Source organism: Aotus nancymaae, unplaced genomic scaffold, assembly GCF_030222135.1.
Source record: "Aotus nancymaae isolate 86718 unplaced genomic scaffold, 86718_ANA_hifiasm-v0.15.2.pri h1tg000019l, whole genome shotgun sequence".
Taxonomy (NCBI): Eukaryota; Metazoa; Chordata; class Mammalia; order Primates; family Aotidae; genus Aotus; species Aotus nancymaae.
The window spans coordinates 12,879,702-12,901,148 of NW_026988431.1; the positions used below are offsets into that span (position 1 = coordinate 12,879,702).

Consider the following 21,447-nt stretch of genomic DNA (forward strand, 5'->3'; position numbering starts at 1 on the left):
AAACAGAAATTTAAAAACTGTGGAAAAAGTTGTCTGTAATAAGTATTTAAATTATGACTGGTAAATTTATATTTATGCATTTGTTTATTCACTCCTTAGTTATACCCTGTTTACTTATTAAAATGATTTGAGATACTTAATAAAAATTAAGCCCAAATACAATGACATATCCTAGCTAAAGATGGTAGATTGCGCATATGCCCTTATCTCCATTATCTCATAAAACTCCACTGAAATGACCACAAAAGAATGAAAAAGCATAAATGTACAGGGGCCAGGATAACAGATAGTAATAAGATTCTAGTTGGAAAGCAGGTAAGTGTCAGTGATGTAAGACCTGAGGGGGAACGTAAAACCTAAGTTCTTAGTAGGGAAGCCGAGAATGCCATTTGTATCACTGAACCAAAAAAGGCTCAGAAATTGTCAACACCAGCTACCTAATAGAGTAGGGCTACAAAAGAGACCGGAAGCAGGAAAGCTTGATGAAATTCTGATTGTGAAATGGCTTGTTCTCTGGAATCCTCACACACCCAGTCAATGTGGATGCCTCTTCCTTCCGTCCTTCAGCAGAAAACTGAGAGTAAGACACTGAACAGGGAGACACCAAATACAGTGAAGAACATCACACTTAAAAGAGGATGATGTTGGCCGGCAAGGTGGCTCATGCCTATAATCCCAGCACTTTGGGAGGCCGAGGCAGGTTGATCACTTGAGGTCAGGAGTTCGAGACCAGCCTGGTCAACAAGGTGAAACCTGTCTCTACTAAAAATACAAAAAATTAGCTGGGTATAGTGGTGCACGCCTGTAATCCCAGCTACTTGGGAGGCTGAGGCAGGAGAATAGCTTGAACCCGGAGGCAGAGGTTGCAGTGAGCCAAGACCATGCCACTGCACTCCAGCCTGGGTAACAGAGCGAGACAATAAATCCCAATCATATACAGAACTTTGAATCAACTTCATTTTGTTATTCTTAAGTAAGAGATCCCAGCCAATGGCAATCCTAGACTGGCCCATGGGCAGCAGACCTAGTGAGGTTGATAGCAGGTGGTCAGCAGGTCTGGGGAGGGAGGTCTCTAAGAAGACCAAATTAATGAGAATACCAGATATGTGCTAACATGTTGAGAGAATATTTACAGTAAGATCAGAGTGTTAGGTTTGAAGAGTGTCTAGCTATAAAGAAAAATAAGAAAGCTATAATGGGAGACAACTATTAGCTTAAAGGGACCAAAAGTTGTGCAAGAAACAAATTTAATCATTGAACGATAATATTTACATAGTCATAATAATATAAATAATGACTGTTGATTTAACACAAAATGATCCCTTTTGGGGAAAAAAAGAGAAAAGGGGAAAAGTCAGGCAGTGATGCACATGAATATTTGTGAAAGTTAAGGCTTTTTTTTTTTTTTTGAGACAGAGTCTCACTCCGTTGCCAGGTGCCAGGCTGGAATGCAGTGGCACAATCTCGGCTCACTGCAACCTCCGCCTCCTGGGTCAAGCAATTCTCCTGCCTCAGCCTCCTGAGTAGCTGGGACTACAGGTGCATGCCACCACGTCCAGCTAATTTTTGTATTTTTAGTAGAGACGGGGTTTCACCATGTTGGCCAGGATGGTCTTGATCTCTTAACCTCATGATCCGCATGCCTCAGCCTCCCAAAGTGCTGGGATTACAGGAGTGAGCCACCGCGCCTTGCTGAGTTAAGGCTTTATTTCTCAGAGTGGTAAATCAATATAATGGATGAAATTGAAAAATAAACACACACATAACTGAGAGAAAGGAAGGTAAATATAAAGGTAAGTAGCTACTAAAGATGTTAAAAACAACTACATATTTGCCCTGGGGAGTTAAGAAGAGGAGAGAAGACACACAGGGAAGAGAAGGAAAGGTGACATTTTTATGAATTAAGCCTGTAGAAATATTTGACTATTTAAATGAACTAAATGCATCTATATCTTCAAAAAATAAAAATTAAATAAAAATAAAAGAAAACAGTTATAACAGAAGTACAAAAATTACATGAATAGAATGGAGATAATGGAGAGAATAAACTATACTTGAGGAAATAATTAATATTTATTCAGTTTCTATATTTTTACTGACACAGAAAAGGAAATACACAACAGAATGACTCTATCAGGAAGCAAGTGATGTTTCCAAATGTAGTGCTGTATTTTTTAGAACTTTTATTAGGGAAAATAATTGCTAACAGTTTTTCTCAGAATTTAATTTGATGGGACTTCAGAGGGTGCAGAGCTCAATGATACTGGTATCCAGGTTACAGGATGAGGTGGATTATAAATGATAAAATATGTTACAGAAGTGTTTCCTTAATTTATCGTCTGGAAGACCAAAAGGCTAAAATATTGTATTTAGCTTAGGCCTGTGGCAGCCATGGAAGTCATGGCTTTGAAGACAAAATAATAAAGATTTCAGCTTAGAATATATTTTGTTGTATAAGAGCAGTGTCGGCCTCATAATTTCATTGTCCCCTTATATAGCTATATACGATAGTGCATTCTGACCACAGTGGAGGTCATTATTTCCCAACAGTTTTCATATTCATGGAACCACAAGTGGCTATATAATTTGCAGGACACACAGTGAAATGACAATGTGGGATCTCTTGTTCAAAAAGTATGAAGAATTTCAATATGGCAATGGCAGAGCATTAAATCAAGTGTGGGGCCCTTCAGAGAGGGGACTCTGAGACTGCGCAGGTGGCATGCCAAGGAACCAGGCCCTGCACCGTTTACGTAGAAGGTGCTAGTAGTTGTACAGCCTGTTGAGGCAAACCGAAAGGGATCTTCATACCACAGGAGGCTGCTCTCAGCCAAAAGTGATGAGCTTCAAGTCCACTGCTCCAGGCTGCACTTGAGGATAAACTGATTCATGTTTCAAAGCATAGGCAATATCTGGTCCAACTAGCTAGAAAACTCTGGGATAAGTCCACTGCTCCAGGCTGCACTTGAGGATAAACTGATTCATGTTTCAAAGCATAGGCAATATCTGGTCCAACTAGCTAGAAAACTCTGGGATAGGCATCTGATTTTCCCAGTATGTATTTTCTCTCTCAGCCATTACTTTTGGAGCTTTTAATGTGCATGAGATAATGACATAATATTGATGTGCAATGTGCAGTCTACTATTTTGAAGTTTTCATGAATGTGGAAACTTCTTAAGATGCTGTATGATTTCACCTCTCTCCAATTCAAATACCAAACTCTTTAGCCTGCCATTCAAGGCCCTTCGCAATCTCAAACCTTATATTTCAACATTATTTCCTACTAGTTTTCTTCATACATTTTAAGCAAAGACTTAAGCTATATCCTTACATACTCCATGAACTACATTCCCCATGTGTTTGCTTAAGCCATTCCTTCTACTTCGTTTGTTCTTCTCATTCATCACACACGTCTAAAGTACTCAGTTCCTTCAAAGCCCAACTTACAAGTCATCTTCTATGTGAAGCTTTCTCTGGCACCCTCAGCTCTGTGTGATATATCTGCACATTTTTTTGCAATGCTTGTTACTTTCAGTTAACATTATCACTATGTAAAATAACTTTGTTTATTCCTTCCGAACTGTAACTTTTTGAAAGCAAGGACCAAGTCATCTACATCTACACAATGCCTAGCACATTGTCAGGTACGTAACAGGCTTTCAGTAATTAATGGTAGAAAAAAGAATCAACAACTGATTGAAAAATAATCTTAATGCCTATATCTTAATGGTTTTCTGAGTCCTTAAAAAATAGAGCAGGGGTACAACTGAATAATAAATTATAATTCTATGCTTGCTATATAATTATGATTTCTCCCTAGCTAACTAATACTCTTTCCCAGAAGACATATTAAAAAAACTTTCAAATCCTGCCTATCGCTATCAATAAACTGATTATCCTTGCCCTAAAATTAACTTTTGTAGATAAAAAGTCTTTAAATAAATAAAATCATATTTAAGATATATTTATGTTAATAAAAAAATCAATGACTGCATTCCATTTTTCTCTAGAATGCTCTATTAAGCTTATGAAGCAATGCATTTAAATGTAAAGTATGAGTGAACCCTAAACTATAATTAAATATACCCAAATCTTTGATTTTTCGTGCTGCATGACTAATAGACTTGCATTAGTTTTGAAATATCTAAAGTAAGTGGCTCATTAATTTTTTACCTTCAGCCTAATGGAAATTTGAAAAACAGTTCTCTTCTGAAAGCAGATACTAAAAGCAGGACTTTATAGGACACTACGATTAAATTATAGACAGAAGTTATTTAAAAAAAAAAAAAACCCTCTGTTTACTGAAGAAGAGCTGAGAGTTTTGTTTTCTTACATTATTAAGAGGTTTTTGAATAAAGATAAACACGTGCTATTTTTATTCAGTAATATTTTAAAGCATATTTACGAATTATAAGAATCCATTAGATATGAAATGAAAATTGAGTGGATCATGTGCCTTGATAGAAAGGGTACCAAACAGAAAAGACCGTGACATCACATTTTAGTGTTTTAACTTTTAGACTTCAGTATTTATATCATACTCTGTATATCGTTTATGTCATAAAGACTGAGGAGTACCAACTTTTATTTCAGTAGATAGCTAATTCTCTGTTCATGTTATGCACTCATTGTAATCCAGATAAAGACTCAAACAGATTCAGTACATCAATAATTCAATCCCTGATTCAATGCTACATGAGCATAGTATAATGAGGAAATTGGATAAACAAAGTCCCAAGTCTGACTCCATCATTGATTCACTGTTTGAAATGTTACAAATAAATAATTTCACTGTGTTTTGTCGACTCATCTACAATTCCTGAATTACCAAGATGACACCAAAGTATCTTCATTATGCTGACTTGCTGAAATAAAAATAATATATTAGTTCAGAGATCTAGAGCCAAAGTCGCAGAGGGTGAAATTTAGAAGAAATTAGCATTAAAATAAGTAAGATGTGTTCTAATTGTACATCCTTAATTCTGCATCATGCTTTTTCAAACTACTGTTGCCCACTTCAGTCTCATCTGGTTGGCTGTGTAAAGAAAACATACTCTGTTAGTTGCCAGTACTCTTTTTTCGTTTTGACATGTGTGACAAGATGGAATACTTTTAAACCTGATTGAAAAGTCAGTGTTGGCCATAAGCAGTGGCTCACGCCTGTAATCCCAACACTTTGGGAGGTCGAGGCGGGTGGATAAACTGAGGCCAGGAGTTCGAAAACAGCTTGGTCAACATGGTGAAACCCCCTCTCTACTAAAAATACAAAAAAATAGCCTGGTGTGGTGGCATGCATCTGTAGTCCCAGCTACTCAGGAGGCTGAGGCAGGACAATCGCGTGAACTTGGGAGGCTGAGGTTGCAGTGAGCCGAGATCATGCCACTGCACTCCAGTCTGGACGACAGAGCGAGACTCCATCTCAAAATCATAAAAAATAAAAATAAATAAATAAAAGTGAGTGTATACAAGTGCCAATTACCCAAATAGTATCAGGGAAGATAAACCTTGAGAGATTAGAAATCTCAGATACTGAGATGAAGGCACTGAGAGGTTAGGTACAATGAAAATGTGCTGGTTAAATAAAAGAGGGGCTTGGTGTGTTTAATGATGATAGTGAATGAGAATAGCACAACTTCAGAATTTAGGAGTACACATAACTCAACCCTGTGCACCTCACTCATGTGTGTGTATGTGTGTGTGAACATGAGATCCTTGCTACTCACTCAATGTTGCATAGATCCTTTCTATTCAATGTGTAATCCTTGGACAAGCAGCATCTGCAAGAACTAGGACTTATTAGGCATGAAGAAGTCCAGGTCCCACCCCAAGTCTTCTGAATCAGAATCTATAGTCCAACAAGATCCCCAGGTGATTTGTATGCACATTAGATCAGTACTGGCCTAAATCATTATATGGGTATCCCCTGGTACCTGCCAGCAATCGATTCTGGGAGCCCTTGAGGATACCAAATTCTGCATATGCTTGAGTCCCTTATATAAAATGGCCTAGTATTTTCATATAACCTATCCACATTTTCTCATATACTTTAAACCATTTCTAGATTACTTATAATACCTAATACAATGCCTACACGTCACTTAATTCACATGAATTCAACATAGTAATCATCACAGGGAAAATTCAAGTTTTGCTTTTTGGAACTTAGTGGAAATTTTTCCCAAATACTTTCAATTTGTAGTTAGTTGACTCCATGGATGTGAAACCCCTGGACATGGAGAGCCAAGGGTATTTTTTTATAGTACAATGTATATAATTTTTAAAATGACTAATATATAAAAAGAAGAATGAAAAGAATAGAGACTGTGTTTGCTCACCTTCTCCCAAAGTAACTATGTCAGTAAACCACAAATCAACATTTCTCAGTCTCCTTCAAAATGTTAGTATGTCTGTATATAAGCTATTTTAAATAACAAATTTGAAACAGACAGGAAGTCCTAGCCAGAACAATCAGACAAGAGAAAGAAATAAAAGACATCCAACTTGGTAAAAAGGAAGTCAACTGTCGCTGTTTGCTGATAACATGATCATATACCTAGAAGACCCCAAAGATTCATCCAAAAAGCTCTTAGAACTGGTAAATAAATTCAGCATAGTTTCAGGATACAAAATTAATGTGCACAAATCAGTAGCCCTGCTATACACCAACAACACCCAACCTGAGAATAGAATCAAGAACTCAACTCTTTTACAATAGCTGCAAAACAAAGTAAATACTTAGAAATATACTTAACTAAGAAGGTGAAAGACTCTACAAGAAAATCTACAAAACACCGCTGAAACAAATCATCGATGACACAAACAAACAGAAACACGTCCCATGATCACGGATGGGTAAAATCAACATTGTAAAAATGTCCATACTGCCAAACTCAATCTATGAATTCAGTGTAATTCTCATAAAAATATCACCATCATTCTTAACAGAACTACAAAAAAAAAAATCCTAAAATTCATATGGAACCAAAAAGAGCCTGCATAGCCAAAGCAAGACTAAGCAAAAATAACAAATCTGGAGGCATTACATTACGACTTCAAACTATACTGTAAGACCATAGTCACTAAAACAGCATGGAACTGGTATTAAAACTGGCATATAGACCAATGGAACAGAATAGAGAACCCTGAAATAAAGCCAATTACTTATAGTCAACTGATCTTTGGCAAAGCAAACAAAAACATAAAGTAGGAAAAAGGACACCCTATTCAACAAATGGTGCTGGGATAAGCAGCAAGCCACATGTAGAATAATGAATCTAGATCCTCATCTCTCATCTTATATAAAAATCAACTCAAGATGAATCACAGACTTAACTCTAAGACCTGAAACCATAAAACATCTAGAAGAAAACATTGGAAAACCCTTCTAGACATTGGTTTAGGCAGACTTCATGACCAAGCACCCAAAAGCTAATGCAAAAAAAAAAAAAGAAAAAAAGAAAAATAGAAGTTAATTAAACTAAAATGCTGTTGTACCTCAAAAGAAACAATCAGCAGAGTAAACAGATAATCCACTGAGTGGGAGAAAAAATCTTTGCAATCTATAAATCTAATGAAGGACTAATATCCAAAATCTACAAGGAACTCAAACAAATCATCAAAGAAACACAAACAATCCCATCAAAAAATGGGCTAAGGACATTAAAAAAAAAAATTTCTCAAAAGAGGATACACAAATGGTCAACAATCATATGAAAAATGCTCAGCATCACTAATGATCATGGAAATGCAAACCAAAACCACAATGTGATGCCACCTTGCTTCTGCAAGAATGGCCATAATCAAAAAATAAAAAAATAAAACATAGATGTTGGCATGGATGTGGTGAAAGGGGAACACTTTTACACTGTTGATAGGAATGTAAATTAGTACAACTACTATGAAAAACAGTATGGCGATTCCTTAAAAAACTAAAAGTAGATCTACCATTTTATCCAGAAATCCCACTCCTGGGTATCCACCCAGAGGAAAATAACTCATTATACAAAAAAGAGATACTTCCACATGCATGTTTATAGCTGCACAATTTGCAATTGCAAAAATATAGAACCAGCCCAAATGCCCATCAAACAATGAGAAAATGTGATATATGTATACCATGGAATACTACTCAACCATAAAAAGGAACACAATAATGGCATTTGCAGCAACCTGGATGGAATTGGAGACCATTATTTTAAGTTAAGTCACTCAGGAATGGAAAACCAAACATCATCTGTTCTCATTCATAAGTAGTAGCTCGGATGAGGACACAAAGGCATAAGAATCATATAGTGGACTTTGGGGACTTGAGAGAAAGGATGGGAGGTGGGGGATAAAAGACTACACATTGGGTACAGTGTACACTGCCCAGGTGATGGGTGCACCAAAATCTCAGAAATCACCAGGAAAACACTTATTCATGTAACCAAACACCACCTGTTCCCCAAAAACCTATCGATACATAAATAAAAAACAAAACGGTCAGAGAGCATTGTGTTTTGTTTTTTCCTTTCCTCAAAAGTAAACTTGGTGATTCAATGATAAAAATTGCATTTATAACACTTTATTTCAGCCATATTAAATATTACAATAGATAAGTGATTTGACTTTTTTTCATTTTGGGGGGATTTTAATGATTATAATTTGTTATAATAAAAGGCTGACAAACTAAAAACATTAATACTATGGACTTACCAGAGAACTAAACAATCCCAGCTGAAAAAAAAATGAGATTTTAAAACACATTTTCTGCTGCACTTTTTTGAAAAAGACCCAAACATCAATTGAACAAGTTGATATCAGTGATGTTATACCAGAATATTTTATTTGACTTTCTCCAGAGGGCTGCCACTTTGACAGAAATCAGACCGTTAAGTAACTGGCACAAATGTTTCATTTTTATTTTAGCTCACTAAATTTACAGTTATTTTCCTGAAATGACCAGTGCACTAAATTGGTTAGTCATTTTGTTGTCCTAGTGAATATAGCCGATTCTTTGTTATTTCAGTATCTTATAGCCCGTTGGTTATAAATATTATCATTTTCTATCAAGCCTAGTCAAAGTCAGCAGAGTATTGTTTAGGTTATAATTTAAAATATAAACTTACTTTAAAAATGCTTTTAATCCCAGAACTTTGGGAGGCTGAGGTGGGCGGATCACCTGAGGTCAGGAGTTCAAGACGAGCCTGATCAGTATGATGAAACCCTGTCTCTACTAAAAATACAAAAATTAGCCTGGCATGGTGGCATGTGCCTGTAATCCCAGCTACTCAGGAGGCTGAGATGGGAATCGCTTGAACCCAGGAGGCAGAAATTGCAGTGAGCTGAGATTGCACCACTGCACTCCAACCTGGGCAACAAGAGCAATACTCCATCTCAAAAAAAAAAAATGCTTGGTGTTATGCATTACTCTTAGAGTAAAAGGAAGGCGATCAGTGACAATTTTCTGATGAATTAATCATGGAAGTTTAAATGAATAGTTTTGTTTTGTCTAATCATAAGCCTAAAACTCATGATTCACGATATAAAATTTTAAACCACAAAATCATAAAAATAAAGACATGGATGTTCGCATCTTCTCATTTCATTGATCCACTCCTAAGCAAAGGCATCGTGCAATGCTCCCTAGTAAATATCATAATACTTTAACACTTAACTAATGTGTTATAACAACAGATATATTTACATTTGCATCAAAGAGAGTAGAAAGTAATATACCCATTTGTAAAGCAAAATGACTATGCATTCTGATACTAAAAGAATATGTAGATTATGCAGGGTGTAATTTTACTTTTTAAAAAATGCTACATAGGTAAAATCTTTGTTAATATTAATTTGGGCTCTCCCTTTCTAATTTGCTCATCCATAGGTACTGATCATCAGTATGACTCAGGCTCATAAAAGGTTAGAAATCTTTCCCCATGATTAAACATTTTTTTCTTTTATGTTCAGACATACAAACTCAAGATTTATATTGGCTATGTACAAGTATTTGGGGGCAAAGGACTATAATTTATAAATTACCATCATTCTCTTTCCTCCAACAAATATGTTTAAATATGTATAAAATTTTGGCTTCCAGATTCATCCATGTCCCTACAAAGGACACGAACTCATCGTTTTTATGGCTGCATAGTATTCCATGGTGTATATGTGCCACATTTTCCCTGTCCAGTCTACCATCGATGGGTATTTGTGTTGGTTCCAAGTCTTAGCTATTGTAAACAGTGCTAAAATGAACATTCGTGTGCATGTGTTCTTATAACAGAACAATTTATAATCCTTTGGATATATACCCAGTAATGGAAAACCTAGAAACCATCATTCTCAGCAAACTGACACAAGAACAGAAAAATCAAACACCACATGTTCTCACTCATAGGCAGGTGTTGAACAATGAGAACACATGGACACAGGGAGGGGAGCATCACACACTGGGGTCTGTAGCGGGGAACAAGGGGAGGGACAGGAGGGGGTGGGGAGTTGGGGAGGGATAACATAGGGAGAAATGTCAGATATAGGTGATGGGGAGGAAGGCAGCAAACCACATTGCCATGTATGCACCTATGCAACAATCTTGCATGTTCTTCACATGTACCCCAAAACCTAAAATGCAAAAAAATATATATTTTAAAAAAATTGGCTATGTAGTTTTAGAATCTGTTCTAAACCTGACAGTCAATTAAAGGATAATTTTTATTATTATATTAAAATGTTTTGATTAATGTGTAGTTATGCAAGGTGTTACACTAGATTTTGGCCATTACACAAGACATAAGTACGGTATTTAATTAATGTTAGTTGAAATCTAGTGTGTCCTATAATTGAATTGATTATTATTTAATGAATTATGATAATAAATTTTCAAACATACCTAAATGATTTCTATTGCTTTAGTACACATTGATATGCCACATTAAAACAAAGACCAATCCTGTGTTTTCAAGTAGATGATGGTCATTAATGTGTTTGCTAAGGACATTTTGTAACCTGAACTTTCTATCCAAGAAACAGGACTTTCTCTGGTTTAGGGTTTTATCTTGTTAATTTTATATTAATAAATTTTCCATTTTCAGTGAAAATTTAGATTTATAGCAGCAGTGGTAATATTTAGATACTGATATATACTTCTTTAAATCTATTTCAGAGAAAAAATTGGATATATGATAATTAATTTCCTATTCCATGTAATTCTAAACATTTCTATTCTTTGGCATTCCTCATTTGTCTACTCCAAAACTATTTTATTCCCTAAAGCATTCTAAAAACATGAACATTTGGAAACAACCATAAACTATATCATAAGAAAAACAAACTAAGAGACAGATAAAATATCTAGTTTGTTCTTTACTTCGAGGAGAGTAGTCTAGATTCACAACTGGAATAATTGGCCATCTGCACATTACATGTAATATAAGCTAAGTAAACTGCTTCAGAGGCATTCCCCTGAGAAGTTTCCCATCTCTAACTTGAAGGGTATAAACATTGAAATGATTTGCAAAATTTCTAGTCTCAGAAAAAGTGTAGTTTACATTTTTAAAAGACAGCAAATAAACTATGAATGTGTTTTGTTTTTGTTGTTGTTATAAAAGTATGCAACCATTAATTCTTCAAACCAGATCCTAAGAGCACATTACTTTATTTTATGAGACTGATTAAATGAACAGACAGAAATGCAGTACTTTATTTCTGGATTTACTTATTTTTCAGAAATAAAAGTTGAAAATAATTAACCCCGCTTCCCTGATACATGTGTTGGTAGAATAAATGATCTAGCATGTATGAAGTACTTCTCAGATCTTTGTAGGTTCCTATTTTTGACATGGCAACATTGACTCAAGAAAAGAAGACTGGCCTGGGGTTCAGAGACCAGTATCTGGCCTTTGCTCCACCTCTAATTAGGAAGTGACTCTGGGATAGTTTTCCACATCTTCTGAGGCCTTTAACTCATCATATGCACAGCATTTTCTGGACATTAATTTAATAGAAATCTTTCCACTTTCATGTTGAAAGAGGCTCTTTGTAGTTACATGCATACATCTAAATTTGAGGTGACTATCCTACTATTATTGCAGAAATGTCCTTTATGTTTGGAATGGGCAGTGTAAAAGAGCTCAATATATTCCCTTCCTGGTTTATTATTTTTCTTACAATATTATTAAAATTAATTTTTACTCTTAGTCACCCATAGAACTGTGATCCAATTACCACTCCAGTTTCTTGCTGTAGCGATGGCATATATTGAGAGAAGATATACTGGGAAGAAAAATATTGATATTTTAAAACACTTGCCAAAGGAAAAAATCCCTGTTAATGAGCCACAGATTCATCACTGTAAAGTGTCTCTACAGAAAACTCCAGTCAGAAATAGTCTATTAATTTTTCCTCTGAATTTATACATATGAGAATTTTCTCACATAAACATTCTATAATGTGGTGAATGTCATTTGGCAAGTTGTTTTTTGATGTACATTTCTTCAAAGTACTTTATGAAATGGAACCCAAATTCACATCCGAAACTAAAAAAAGAGTAAGGATAAAAGTCTAAGGTAATGTGTTGCCTATTATCTTATAAGGTAATATTTTTCAGTGCATCGAAAGGTTATTTCACTTAATAATGAGTTTTCTTTGAAGTCACAGCAAAGGCTATAGTGGTGCAGTGAGGGACATGGCTGTGCTTAGTATAGCGCTAATGGTCCTGTTAATAAGCTAGCGTGTTCTTAAAGGATAGGAATGGTGTCTTTGTTAGTTCCTGTATGAAGGACTTCAAACAGGCCTATGCACAGTAATCTTTTGAACGCATTTCCATGATAATGGAGCTTGAACAAAAGTCTAGATTATTCACATTGCTCAAAATTTTCTTTTTCAGCTCTTTCATTTAATCTTCTTAACAACCCAAAGATGTTATATTACACCAGTGCTACATTTAAAGAATGTTTTGTGTCAGTCAACACTGTGAATGGTTCTTAGATGAGGTAGGAAATGAACAGGATCTTAACTGGAAAAGAAAAAAATGTCCAAGAAGTTATTCCAGAGCAAGAACAGGTCCCTGTCTAGAAACTCTATGTGATTGTATTTTTGTGGCATTGAGATGGAAACAGGGAGCAAACCAGAAGAGCTGGGAGACCATTGCAAAATGCAAACATCCAGCTTCATGACTGCCTCTATTTAATGAATGAAAGACGTAGGGTAGCCAGAAAATCCCAGGTCTTTGACCAGGAAATGTGAAATGAACCAGCAAAGAGGCTTCAGCAGGCCTGAAGAGACCGGGAACACCAGATGAAGGAGAATGGGTACCTGTAAAGGGCAGTGATGCAATCCGAGAAAACAGAAAAAAGAAAGTAAGTTGTTGATGAATAACTTTCAGAACACAGTCCCATGAAACCTCAGTTGTCAGCATGTCAGAGTCTGGCTCCATTAAGCAAGACTTTTGTCTCCTCATGGGAAAATAAGAAATGCTTTTAAAGTAGTAGCTAGAGCCCTAAAAAAACGATTAATAGAACTCTTCTCATTAGCTACATCTGGTGTAGAATGAGGCTCGCTTCGACAGGGTTTTTTCATATATGTTTCAAATTCTACAGAAAATGACTACGGGGAGCTAATTCCAGGCAAAAGAATCAACATGATTAAATGAGCTGTGGGAAGAAAATAAAGCTGTGGAAAGGGAATGGCAAGTAGCCAAGGTTAACTGGAGCTGACCACATATGGTGTTAATTAAGACTAAAATTATAGCGTCCATATTGTGGTGGGTTTTATATATTAAATTAAGAAAATTGAGTAAGTACTGGGATATTTTTAAGGAGTTTTAAGAAGATAATTAGTACCATCAAAGGGAATTTTAGAAATTTTGATCTGAGAGTGATATGCAGAAGGAACAGAACTGGAAAAGTTCTGTTTTATAACTTTTAAAATATAACGCGTAACAATGTGTTATATTCACAATCTAAACAGTAAAAATAGATCCCATTGATGTCAGGCACAGAGCTTGGTACTTGGCATATATTGTCTCATTCCATTTTTACACTTTATATATGATGATCCAACTTTTCAAGCTAGTTATTGTTATCTTCATGTGATAGAAATAACTCTAAAGCTTGGAAATACTGTAATGCTAAGAGTCATATGGCTGGTAAACTACAGAGGTGTGCTCAGACACCACTTCTTTTAGCTTTCAAGATTAAAATTCTGATGTCATTTCTGTTAAAAGCTACTTTTTTTTTGGTCTCAGCAAGAAGTAATAATCTGCATAAATTAGGGTGTCTTTGGACACAGAAAGGTAAAGATCCATGTGAAAAGCCTGGAAAGGAGAACGGTCATGACTTGGCAACCCATTGAACAGAGCAGTGGCAATGAGGTAATTAACAGAGAAGGCAATTAAGGTTTAAATCCTGGATGAGTATAAGAATAAAAGTCCCATTAATGACAAAGATTTAGTAGGAAGACTTGCCTGAAGGGAAAGAAGAGTTAGAATATTTTAAATAATTATACTTAGTATTTGGCTTCACTGGACAAGTATTACTATTAAGTCTATAAATAAAGTAAAAAGTCCTGACCTGTTCACACAGAACACTTCTGCCTACAAAGAACTTTTGACTTTCACTACTTGGTCATAGTCCACAAGTTACTGTTAACCCCACTGGCTGTTTTCTGAACACTGCAAATTCCTGCACACTGACATTCCTTAAACTGCAGTTTCTCAGGCCATAAAATGAGAATAAAAGCTGCCTAATACTTAGCTCATAGCAAAGCTTGAGGATTAATGAGAATGCTTATAAAGTACTTTTAGCTCCACAGAAGAATAGGTACAATATAAATTAGTCACATTATTCCAGTGACAAATACTATCCATAAACTGTCCAATAGAACTGAAAAAAATAATCCAATCTCTGTTGCTCCTTCTGATACTGCCTATTGTCCTGCTACTGCTTTTTTCATTCTTTTGAGGTTCCCATGAGGGGAAAAAAAAAAATTCTGCACTATGCCCAACTTGTGAAGTGTACTGAGATACACAAATCAAACAGATCATAAGACAGGCTTTGCTCGCTTGCTCATAGTAGTTTTGGTATGAAATGAAACAAGGAGTGACACACTTGCAAGGTTGCTTCAAAGAAAATATAAATCATATGAAAGCAAGAGGGCTATTTTTAGAATGTGTTATGTTAAAGTTGAATCCATTTTTCAGTACAAAAGACATCAACTATTTTCGGAAGGCATTTAGAACTTATTTGAACTTTTCAAAGATTTCAAAGTAATTTCAAGTTTCAATAAAATATCAATGAGATGCTAGATTTAAAAGATTCAGCGTTGTAATCGTATTGCCTATATACTGATCTAAGACTGATATTAAAATTAAATGGTTCTCCATAAGCAATAGGAAATTCTAAAACATTAATGTCAAAGTAATAACATAGCATTATATAAAGACTTAATAGTCTAAATCTGCATTTTAGTTATCAATAAACAGTGTCTAGACTCTTTAGATAGTCTGAGAACAAACATTTATAGACTTCTATGCTACTCTTATAGATTTAGCAATTTATTGAGATAGGAAAAATTGAGAGGAAAAATACTGTGTAGAGGCACAAAGTTAGCTATTCAGTGAGCCTGCCTCTGGAAAACAGAGATGTAAGTGAGATGTAAGTATGAGGATACCATCAGACTCATCATACTGATTTTAGCTGGAAGACAAACTAGAGTTATATTATTTAGTTAATAATATGAAAAGGAATTCCAACAAAAAGATAAAATATTCCCTTTAATAGTAAGATTGAAATCCCAAAGCTGTGTACTGAATATTTTAAACTAGAGTATATTTCAAAATAATGCCATAGAGAATTTTTAAGTCTTCATTGCTTTCATGCTTCCAAGTTAACACACATATATGTCAACATAATGTATACATATACACATGTGTGTTTTTTATATATACACATATATATGTTAACACACATAAACATATATAACTCAAAGAAGAAGGAACTTTATCATTTTTATAAAATATGCAGGTTAATTACTGGAAAATGGTAGAATTTAGAATGGTAGTTCTCAATGCATAATTTAACAACTAAAGAATATAAAATCAGAATATTAAAGATGAAAGGATTTATAGAATAATAATGTTTCTCTTTGGAGGATGGCAGGGAATTTTATTAATTTTTAATTATCTAAGTAAAATGCATAAAGCTATTCTTATTATAAAAAACAAGAACATTGAAGTTGAGCTAAAGACCGTTTGGCCATGCCCCACGTTTCATTTCCTTGTATACTACCAAGAGGCACTCTCATCAATACGGTGTCTCCTAAACTTTATATTGTTTTAATGCATACAAAATTTTAAAATAACTGTATATTATTTTATTTTATTTTATTTAAATATTTTCATATATATATTACTCTGTGGCATTTCTTTTTCACTCAATCAGAAAGCCTTAAAGACCTCTTTATTTAAATTTGCAGCTGTTATTCTTTTATTATTCTTTGTGGATGTTATATAGTATTCCATAATTCTAATAGTATTCTAATATACTTAGACAAATCTAAATTTTGCTATTGCAATAAAAACCTCCATGAGTTTTCTTGTATATATAATCACTTGCGTATGTGTGACGGTTTCTGTAAGGCTACTACAGAGAAATGGATTTGGGTCAGCAAATATGAAAATTTAAAATTTTTACATATCCCAATGAATTGTACTCAAAAGTGCCTGCACCTAGTTTTTTCTCTCATTAGCACTGTAGGATACGACACCTATTCCTATCCTCCAAAAACCCTCTAAGCAAAAGAAACTACATATGTAAAGGCCTTGGATTAAGAAACAGTATGGTCTACCAGAGGAAACAAAAGAGGTCATATGACTGGAGTGGTGAAAAAGAAAGTTAAAGGATTCATATAGGGGGTTTATATCAGGAAACATAGCTTGTCTTTAAGAGCAAGGTAATCAGTTAGGCTTTCCTGCTCTCCCCAGGGCATTTCTGAAAATTTGAGAAATTAAAAAAATACAAAAATGCATAAATAAGGAATATGTATATATATGTATATGTGTGTACATATATGTATTTCTATCATTCAGAATAAAATTTATATTAATATTTTAATATATATGCTTTTTTCTTTTAAAACAACACAATACAAATAAAGTTAGAGTCTGCTTTACTACCTGCAGAATGACTGCTCTCTCTCCATCCCTCTCCAGGAAGAACTAATATCATTCATTTGGTTTCTTAAGCCTTTTACGTCATACTCTGTATTTTAATATATAACCATAAGCAATCAAAACTGTTAGGTTCTAAAACATGCTGACTAAGGAACAAGCCAGATAAAAATAAATATACATAGTGTGCTATCATTTACATAATCTAAAAAATTAGCAACAGCAAACACTACAACTTTTATGCAGAGGGGTATGGCAAGATCAGATCTGACATTTTGAAAGTTCATTTATGATATATCAGAGAATGGACTGGAAGTTTTAAAAGAGGATGCAGTCAGATGAGTTAGGAGGCAGATATAGTTGTCCCAGAGAAAATTAAAGTTGTGTTTGTTCATGGTGGAGACAACTGAGATAGACAAAAAAAAAAAATGGAAAGAATTGAGACTTAGGAGTTAGAATGAACAAGACTGACTGAAAAGAGGTAGGAGTTAAGAGAGAGGCAGGCGTCTAGTAAACTTCTAGACTGAGAGTGCCAGGCAAATTCCCCTCACACTCCACACACTTAGGTAACCTTGGGCTGAACTTCTCAACCTCATCCTCCAACTAGCCACTCAGATTTCTCACCTAAGCTAAGAAATTCCCTGTTTGCTGAACAACAAACAGGAGTAGGTGATTCAGTGACTGGGTATGTTGTACTAAAGTGGAATGAAGTCTGAAATCTCTGAGAAATATATTGCAGTCAGTAAACAATTCCTTCATTTCAGCATTATGCAGCAAAGAAGTTTTGTTTTTTTTTTAAAAAAAACATGTTGAGTACTTCGCATATTCTAGCTATATGCTAAAGGTACCATAATAAACACTACCGTACAGAAGTCAAGGTACAGAAGTCAAGTTGTATGCCATCAAGTATTCAGGTAGTTTTATAAATATAAGATATAAAAACAGGTTTAAAAATTTGAGGGATCCTAGAAATGTTCAGTATCTAAATCTGGGGAATGATTACACAGCTGTAAACATGAAACAGTGATCTTTATGTTTCAGATTAGTGCCATTTATGTTCTTGAGTACATGGTTTCAAAAAAAGTGAAGATTATATTAAAAAAGAAATGTTCTGTATTAACACAGATGAACAGCTAATATGTGAAAGAAACAGGCATTATAAGTCCATGTTTCTACAATTTCCAATCCACAAGAACTTATACAATAGATTACAAGAGTATGATTCCAACAGTATGAGGATCCTGAAGCAACATTTGGGTATGGATGAAAGTAAATTGAATTACCTTATTGTATTCCTGCCCCAGAGGAGTAGTATAAAAATATACAAATTTTTTAAATATGCCTATTGGAAAATGCCAAAGAAGTATCAGTCATCTAGTCTAGAAAACAAGAAATGTAATATTTTTAAGAGTATGAAATATACATTCAATGATGGCTAATCAGAGAGAAACAAAAACATTTCAAGTTATGAATTGCACCTAAATTATTATGTGCCATTGTTGTGAAATCTTACTTGTGTTATCCAGAAAATTTGGCAAAATATTTTATAATATTCTTAGCTAAATTTTAACATATATGTGAGATATGCATCTGCCTTTGATCAGCAATTATTACTGTATATAAAGTGAATCATTTAATAATTGTGTAATTTTTTCAGAAAGAACGTAGAAAAAGAAATTCATTTAAATGTTTGGAACTTTTTTCATTTTCTATTTCCATAAATGTAGGGATTTAAGGTGCTTAACTACTGGAGGTACAAATGCCTTTCCAATATGCAATATGAGAAACTACCCCCCAAATTTACTAGAAGTATTCTGATTCTTTCATCTATGTCTTTCTTCTGTTGTAAATTCTTAAAAACAGGCTTTCAGAGTGTTTCCAATGTTGATTCAGTAGTTTGATTCTGAGTCCTAAGTCATAGAAAGTAACTAAAGAACAGCATATATTCAAGAAATAACCTAACCAGTCACACTTTTTCTTGAGTTATAATCCTTAGGCTACCAGAAGTGAAGATTTTTGCTCTTAACAATCTAAAAGAGTTAAAGTTAGTCTAGCAATCCTTCAAAAATGATTACTTACCAGAATTCATTACATATGTGAACAGTCATCATGAGATTGCTCAGGTTGCCTAGTCAGCACATTCTGTTTCTGGTCACCACAAAGTCAAGAATGGAATTGTGGATCCTACAAATATAGTACTCTCTCCGACACCATAATTACTGGCTATCAGTTGCACAGTTGCCATTAGAAATAGCCAGCTGCTGATCAGCTAATCCTATATTTTTAAAATAGGAAATGAGATAAAGCTATGTCACTGAGTACGCAAATGCTGCCTGGAAGTAGAAATAATAAATATATGTTTATCATATTAGAATTTTTGGATACTAAACTTTGCATATGGGAAACGTTAAGTTTGGAATATGGTTTTATCATAGCAAGAGTTGGATTACTTTGCAATGGCAACTGAGATTCAAATATTGATGATTATAACATCAATTGCCATAAATATTTTAATACTACACACCTGTATACACCCTTGCAGACACATTCAGTCACATTCATTTATAGTCTGGCATGTGAGTATGTGGCAGTGATTCTATATAGAAATAGAAAGGACATGAGAACAAGGGATTAATAAACAACCTTGTCTTTAAGAGGACCTTACCTATAAATACACAACAATGATAAAACACAAGTCATTGTTTTTTTGTTTTGTTTTGTTTTGAGACAGAGTCTCACTCTATGGCCTAGGCTGGAGTGCAGTGGTGCAATTGCTGCTCACTGTAACGTCCACCTCCCTGGTTCAGGTGATTCTCCCGCCTCAGCCTCCCAAGTAGCTGGGATTACAGGCACCTGCCACCACGTCCGGTGAATTTTTGTATTTTTAGTAGAGACGGGCTTCACCAAGTTGGCCAGACTGGTCTCGAATTCCTGACCTCAAGTGATCCTCCTGCCTACAACTCCCAAACTGTTGAGATTATGGGTGTGAGCCACTGCACTGAGCCATAAGTCATTGTTGATCCACAATATTTGTTACCTGGCCATTGAATGTCAGAAGTAGCATTACAGTTTTCTCTGACAGACTCTATGATTACTCATACTTTATGAAATAAAAAACTGAGGTTGTCAACCCCCAAGTACCTTTTTATCAATTATATCTGTCTCAGCGTTTATCACCACCTAGAACTCTTACTTCCTCAGCTGAAAAACAAGGGGATAGGTTAGAGGATTACTTAAATATATTTCCATTCTAACAAATATAGTATTTTGAGTATCTCCACATATTTAGCCACAGCACAGATGACCCTAGGTCTTTCTTTTGTTTTCAGAGTGGGATAAAATAATCTAGATAACACTGGAAAATTGTTATTACTCTTTAAAAAATAGAGATCATACTTCATTATGTGATGTAATTTTACAAAATACTATCTACATTCTTTTAATTTCTTATCTTATAGATACAAATAAAAATTATAATCAGAGGCCACAGACTCCAATCCCCTTAATGATCGAGATTAGTGTTCATATTTACCTTACCTATAGTGTTAAAAAATTCAATTTATGGCAGTTGTTTGTCCTGGGTAAACCTATTATTTTCCTTTAATATGAATATATTGTATTGTCATGATGAATAACTCGTTTCATTTGTAATTGTATTTTATAACTTCAGAAAGCAATGTTGCTTGATGGTAGCAGGTGGAGTGAGGAGCCAGTAGAATTAATAAGGGCATAAGGTTAACAAAATATCCTATTCAAACAGACCACGTGGAGCATATAGGATTCACAGATCATCCTACAGAACCTCACATTACATATTTGAGCTTATTTCCCTGCCTCATTTCTCCCGATATTTCTTCCCCTCTTCTTCTACTGTTACCATATTTGTGAATGGTTCCACAGTGCTCCTAGCAGAAATCTAAGCCAGATACTCCTATATCATCATTAGATCTGTGACTTTTCCTCAGGCTTTATATCCCATCAATCTAAGTTCAATAGAGTTCAGCTTCCACATATTTCTTGAATCTGTACACTTCTCTTATCCTCACCCCACTCCAGTAGCTGGATTCACCACCATGTATTGGCTAAATAGTATATAAAAGTCTTCAAATTCTAGGTTGCAAAAGAAGTACCTCAGGTGTCTATTTAAAATTGCAAGCATTTTCTTAAATCATAAGTGAAGGAAGATGGGATTGTTATATGTCATCCAGATATTTAAGTGGCAGTGCCTGGCCTTTCTACATTGTTCTGAAACTAAGACTATAAGGGCAAATATAAATTAAAAATAAGAAAAATAAAT

The 21,447-nt window shown here is 34.7% G+C and overlaps 1 protein-coding gene across 8 annotated transcripts in view; it reads right to left on the minus strand.

Moving 5' to 3' along the window:
- The window catches only part of NAALADL2 (N-acetylated alpha-linked acidic dipeptidase like 2), a 1,216,540-nt gene that overhangs the window by 362,927 nt on the left and 832,166 nt on the right, over positions 1-21,447 (minus strand). The window lies entirely within an intron of this gene.